Here is a 7,119-nt window from a genome sequence, read left to right on the forward strand (position 1 = left end):
GCTGCTGCCTGGGTGGTCACGGCTCACAGTTTGAATCTTGGAAGTGAAGATTACCAGATCCCAGTGTCAAACCAGCCATGTGTTCACAGAAGCACAGATACAGGACACTCACGCACACAGACGTAAGAAAGACTTCAAACAACAGGACATTACTTCTGCAATCAACAGGCCTTTTGCAAGTTCACAGCTGTTGTGAAACTCTCCTGATGGGAGCCCAGACCAGATTCGTGCCCTTTAAATTCATTCCATCCCAATGCCCTTTAAAGGCCTGGCCTGCACTAGGCGCTCAGAATCTATTTGGTGGGACACAGACAAGATGGGACATTTTAGGTCACTTGCCTCTTTCCAATGCTAAGATCCTGAATTTGGAAATGGCCAAGGATACTGAGCTACAAGGATTTGTCCTGTGTGGTGGTTTCACATTCTACTAGGTCTATCATGGGCTCTGGGTGAGAGTTCTCATTAATTGGGGGTTGATATTAATTCTGGCAAGACTAGAATGATCCTTCTTCATTGGTGCTTTCAATAGTTTACCAGAATAGGTACAAAAGGAAGGAAGAGGAAGAAAGTATTTCTGGAGGGACTTCAGAATAATTGGATCTTGGGGACATGACCCGACATGTATGAACTCTCTAAACTTGTCATTTCAATTTCTAAACTTTAAATTACTTTGGGGACTAGTGTAATCCCAGTAGCAGAATGGGATTTAAATAGCTTCATATATGCAATGGTTGGTCCTTTGTGGATTTTACCCAAATGCAAAACAAAGATAAGAAAACTTAGCTTTCATCCATTTCAGTCTCTAACTCCTCTGGCTGCTACTTTAGACCAGATTGATTATTTTTGGCCTCAGGACTATTCCTAGACCTCAGAGAAGCAATTTTCTTTCTCAACTTATTTACAAAAAAGGTAAGAGAGTGCTTTTAAAGAAATGTGTATACTCTTGTGGTCCCAGCCCCACTGCTAGCTTCATCCCTTGTGACTAAGTAGCATGGGGGGAACTTAAAGGAAAGGGAAAAGGACATCTCAGTTGTATGACAGAAGTCCAGGAATGAGAAGTTCATGAGATCATTTAGTCCCTGGAATGGAATACCTCTAAAAATAATCTGTTCCAAAGTGAGTATTAGGAAAACAAGGCCCAGAGAGGAAAAGGGACTTAACAATTCCTACATACTGAGTGAGTAGCAAAGGCCAGTTCTTCTGGTAAGTTCCAGAGGAGTTTGGCAGACAAGTGAAGGAATTAATGAATAGCTCAGGGGCCTGTAGAATGTCAGACATAACTGCAAAAGAGGAAGTAAGTCATATTCAAAAGTGCTTGGAGAAGGGAATGGTTGGGAATTGATGATGATAAAGACCAGTTAGTTTCACCAGACCTATGCCACAAATGGCAGGGGGAGGGCGGGAGAGGGGGGAGGAGGGACCCACACAAGTGGAGTATAAATTCTCACAAAATTGATTAAAATTAATCAGCCACACATCATATAACTCAAAATAAATGTGTGATGCCTATCTTCAATGTGATTAGGAATGTTCAATCCAATCGGGTGACATTTCAAATATCTCTGTGGGGTGGCCAAATATCACAAGCAGGTTTTGATCAAGTTCTCTGCATTTTACTTAGAACAACACAGAGAACCCCTGACATTGCTAGAACTGTTCTCTAGCTGCTCAGCAGAGTGAGTTTCCTCATTGGCTCTCTGGCCACTTTAGGCATCAGAGAAGCATGAAGCTGTTTTTCTGAGCTCTTGCAGGTGACAGAGCAGATGCACCATGGATAGGTCCAATTGCACCTCCCCACCAGTGGGGTTCATTCTCCTGGGCCTCTCAGCTCACCCAAAGCTGGAGAAAATGTTCTTTGTGCTCATCCTATTGATGTACCTGGTGATTTTGCTGGGCAATGGGATCCTCATCCTGGTGACCATCCTTGACTCCCACCTGCACATGCCCATGTACTTCTTTCTAGGGAACCTCTCCCTCCTGGACATCTGCTACACAACTTCCTCAGTCCCCCTCATTCTTGACAGCTTCCTGACCCCCCGGGAAACCATCTCCTTTTCAGCCTGTGCTGTACAGATGTTTCTCTCTTTTGCCATGGGAGCCACAGAGTGTGTGCTTCTGGGAATGATGGCGTTTGATCGCTACGTGGCCATCTGCAACCCCCTGAGGTACTCTGAGATCATGAGCAAGTTTGCCTATGTGCCCATGGCTGCTGGCTCCTGGGCAGCTGGTATCACCAACTCTGTAGTTCAGATATCCCAGGCCATGAGGCTGCCCTTCTGTGGGGACAGTGTCATCAACCACTTCACCTGTGAGATTTTGGCTGTCCTGAAGTTGGCCTGTGCTGACATCTCCATTAATGTGATCAGCATGGTTGTGTCCAACATACTTTTCCTTGCAATCCCAGTGCTGTTTATTTTTGTCTCCTATGTGTCCATCATTGCTACCATCCTGAGGATCCCCTCAGCTGAGGGGAGGAAAAAGGCCTTCTCCACCTGCTCTGCCCACCCTTCTATGGGACCATCCTCTTCATGTATGGGAAGCCCAAATCCAAGGACCCACTGGGGGCAGACAAACAGGACCTTTCAGACAAGCTCATCTCCCTCTTCTATGGGGTGGTGACCCCCATGCTCAACCCCATCATCTACAGCCTGAGGAACAAGGACGTGAAAGCTGCTATGAGAAACCTGGTATTTCGCAAACACTTCATCCAGTGATGGTGGAGGAGTTCTGATGGTTCTCTGCACCCTGGTTACTCTTACCTGAGAATCTCAGAGAACAAGATGAAGAGCCAATTTCTTCAAAATTTACATAGGTAAATCTAATTACACAGAATCTTATTACTCAGAAAGGCTCCGTGTGAACAGGAAACATTTAATGGGACTTTTTTCACCTCATTCTACAAGCAATTCTACAGAAGTATATTTCTGTTTGTAAAGCCTTATAATTCTCTATCTTTGTGATGCATACTGAACAAACTGATGTCAAGGAGAAATAATTTTTCAAGTTTTATTGTTTAACTTACGAAAAGCTCTAGTCTGTAGGTCTGTAATTCAATTGCTCCTTGGCTTCTTTCTTTGAATATATTTGAATGGGTTTCTACTTTTATGTTATCTTTCAACTCTTCCTACTCCATATTAAATAACAGTAATATTTTTATCTTTATCCTCATTATTTCTTTCTCTTTATTGTCACATTTACCCTTTAAACTGTCTCCTGAATTGTTCCCTCCCTATGTCTTAACCCTTTTCCCTTCTTAATCAAGGTCCCCACCAGAAAATCATTCACACTTTTGGAGTAGAGAGGGGAGTGAGGAAGATATGGCAAAACAGATGCAAGGGTCAAAGGCTCAGTTTCTTTTCTTTTCCCTTTCTGAAATGTTATTTATCTCTGGGTTCTGTCTCTAGATAGCATTATCCTCCTATAGGTCATCAGAGTAATGTGGAAACTGATATGTGTGAAAGAGGATAAATAAGTGTTATTAGCCACCTGACTTGTTTGCCCACACATGCAGCCAATTGGCAACTATCACTTGCTGTCGACCTACGAACCCCCAAAGCCATAAAGAGATCAGAGAGAGAAGGAGGTGATGCTCACCAGGAGACAGCTAAGAATCACCCACATAAATGACAAGAAATTCCAAGCCAACTCCCAATAGCAATCAATCTAGAAGTCTGGGGAAAAGAAAAAATGAGCAGAATGAAAAGCCTCTGACATTTGATATGAATTTTTAATTCAAATAGAGAGGAAACAAACTATCAAAACAAACAACCTTTGCTGAAAAAGAGTCATTGCAGGAAGATGGTGAAAATGTTGAAGTAATTTCTCAGTAGTGTTCTCAGTGAAATTCAAGAGGCCATCAAATTAAAAAAACAAGAGATTCTATACAAAGAGGCTAGGAGAAAAGATGAGTAGGAGGTACCATTTTCTTAGGGGAAAATCTGCATTATAAATCAAATAAATTTCAGTAAAAAATATTTAAAAGTAGATAGAACAATGCTTTTAAATGAATTTAAAAATTAAAAAGAAATTCCTCTCTAAGGCTTCAGAGAAAAAAGACAAACAGATTCAAGTCATTTAGAAAAAGTGAGAGGCATGGAAGATTGACCAGGGGGATCCACTATGGAAATCGTGGGGAGGAAAGAGAGCAGATGAAAGACAATAAAGGGGGAAAAAATGCACTTCACCGAACAGATGTTTTAGCTATTTTGTTCATAAAAAGTTCATAAATCACTTGGTAAGAATTGTGGCAAAAAACATACCTATAGAGATCCAAGGATAAGTTTTGATATATAGCCGAACAATTCTATAGGCTTTTCCACAGAAGAAAAGCAGATTACCTAACAGGGAATAAGAACCTGACTGCCACTGGCCTGCTGCTCTGCAGCCCTAAATGTAGAAGTCAGTGGAACAAGGTTTAAAGAATTCTGACAAATGGGTTGTGAATTTGGAATTCTACACACACACAGCTGACTATTACACAGAAATGAAGGTTAAAAAGATGCTCATTGGCATGTGAAAACACAGAAATCATACACCCCATCATCTCTTTCTGAAAAAGAAATTTTATTTAGAAAGCTCTCCCAACAGTTAAAATAAATAATTGAAAGAATGTGATAGATATGGAATGTAAGACAATAGAGAATGATGAAATGCATAAGACCAGTAAATTCTGATTAATTCTTGATACCAAATTTGCAAAGATTAATACATGAAGGAATTATTAGAAAACACACAGAGGTAAACAGTGACAGTGAAGAAATGGTATAACTCCAGTTATAATTCTGGATGACTTCATCAGGCTAGGGGGTTGAATGCCTTAAAACTGGTTCAGTATTCAAAGATCAGTCAATGCAATCTACCATATTAACAGACTAAATAAGAAAAATCACATCTGCATATCAAGTGAAGGAGGAAAAGCATTTGAAAAAACAACACCCATTTGTGATAACAACTTTCAGCATTCATCTAGAAGTCCCAGCCACTATAGTAGGGCAAGAAAAAGAGACAAGGCTAACATTTTTGAAAGGAGAAAAGAAAAAAATTGTCATTTTTCACAGATGTGATTATTGTCTACTATGTAGAAAATCTAAAATAATTTCGAAATATAAGTATTAAAGAGAGAGTTCAGCAAGGTCCCTAGACACTAAGTCAATACATAAAAGAAAAAAATCTATTGTATTTCTATATCCCAGCAACGGATTATGAAATATTTTTAAAGATCTCGAGATATATAAATATATATGTGTATATCACATAAGTACCAGCATACAGCAGTAAATCTGGCAAGAGAGCTCCAAAATCTTTTTGCATAAAAGTATAAATTAAAAAATAAATGATAATAAAATAAAGAGAAAAATATTTCCCATTCATTGCTTAGAGAACTCAATATTATAGAGACATTAGTTCTTCCTAAATTCATTTATAGATTCAATGTAATCTCAGTTGTTAAATCCCAAAAAGAATTATTATAGAATTTAAGAAGCTGGTTTAATAATTTATATAGAAGAACAAAGGACCAAGAACAGCCCTGACATATTTGAAGAAATATTGGATAGGGTAAAAAGAATTTACCCTACAAAAAATCAAAACATACTAGAAAGCAGTGCAGTATTGACACAGGTATAGACCAAAAAAAAAAAAAAAATAGAAAATAATATAGATGACAAAAACAGACCCATTCATGTTTGAAGAGTTGATATATGACAGAGACGGTATTGCAGATCAGCAGAGAAAGGATGGGTTGTAAACACAACTAGGACAATTGGAAATACATATGTGTACCAGGAGAAATGTACAAAATATTTATAGCAGCATTGAGTTGGGAAGCAACCCAATTATTCATCAAAGTAGAATGTATAAATAAGCTGTGCTACATTCATACAATGGAATTTAGTGATACAAATTAATGAACTTACCTACACTTAGAAACATGAATAACTGTCACAACAAATGTTGAATGAAGAAACAAGTCAAAAAGAATATCTACAAATGAGTTAATTTTACAAAGAAGAAAACCTAAACTATGCTGTTTAAGGATGCAAAAATGTTACATAGGTGATAAAATTCAAGAAAAGCAAGGAAATAATTATAGCAAATCAGGAGTGTGATTATCTCTGGGAGGAGAGAGAGGGGACTAGGAGTGGGAAAGAATTCTCAGGGAGCTTCGAATATACTGGCGATGTTCTATTCCTTAAATTAGGTGGTAATTACTTTATTATTTTTAAAATTTAAAATATGTATTTTACATACTCAGAAGCGTTTATATATGTGTATACTATATCTCACATTTTAAATTATTTTAAATATCAGAAGTTTTTAATACAACAATGCAGTGTTATTTCTTACCTATTAGATTGTCAAAGACCAAAAAGTCTCAGAATTAACATACTATATTGGCAGAATGTGGGAAAACAGACATTCTCAAACACTGATGACAGGAATATATAAATTTGGCAATATCTATCAAAATTACAAATGTACATACAATGGATATATTTTACCACATGTGCTAAATTATAAATATGCAAAGATATTTAGCATAGATTGTAATAGCATAAGATGAGAAAATTTACATGTCCATCAATATCAGACCAGTTAATTAAATGATGGTACATCTGTACAATGAAATACGTATATGCGGCCATTTGAAAGAATGAGACAGAAAGAGAAGAGAGAAAAAAAGAATGAGGCAGCACTATATTTTTTCCTAGAAAAACTCTCCCAGGTACATTAAGTGACAAAGGCAAGGTATTAAGACAGTATGTATTTGTGCTAAATTTGTCTCCAAAATATTTACTAGTATATGCATAGAACATCTCTAGGGAAAAGGAAAAAAAAATAGAGGAGAAACTGCTAACATTGTTTGCCTCAAGGAAGAATTACTGGTGACAAGAGACAGAGACAATTTTTATTGTACACTCTTCTATACCTTTTAAATTTTGTTCCAAGTACAAATAACAACCTACTAATAATGATGATGATAATCATAATAGTGATGATGGTGATTAGGAGAATTAGATGTATTGAGATTGAAATTGTATCTCTGCCATTCACAAGACACATAGTCTTGGGTAAATTGCTTAACTTTTTAAAGTCTGTTTCCTCAAATAAAAAAAGAGA

At 37.6% G+C, this 7,119-nt stretch overlaps 1 pseudogene; it reads left to right on the forward strand.

Moving 5' to 3' along the window:
• The first annotated feature begins 1,770 nt into the window (after nt 1–1,770).
• LOC102895329 lies at nt 1,771–2,714 on the forward strand (annotated as a pseudogene).
• The last annotated feature ends 4,405 nt before the right edge of the window (nt 2,715–7,119 follow it).

Source organism: Pteropus alecto, unplaced genomic scaffold, assembly GCF_000325575.1.
Source record: "Pteropus alecto unplaced genomic scaffold, ASM32557v1 scaffold114, whole genome shotgun sequence".
Lineage (NCBI taxonomy): Eukaryota > Metazoa > Chordata > Mammalia > Chiroptera > Pteropodidae > Pteropus > Pteropus alecto.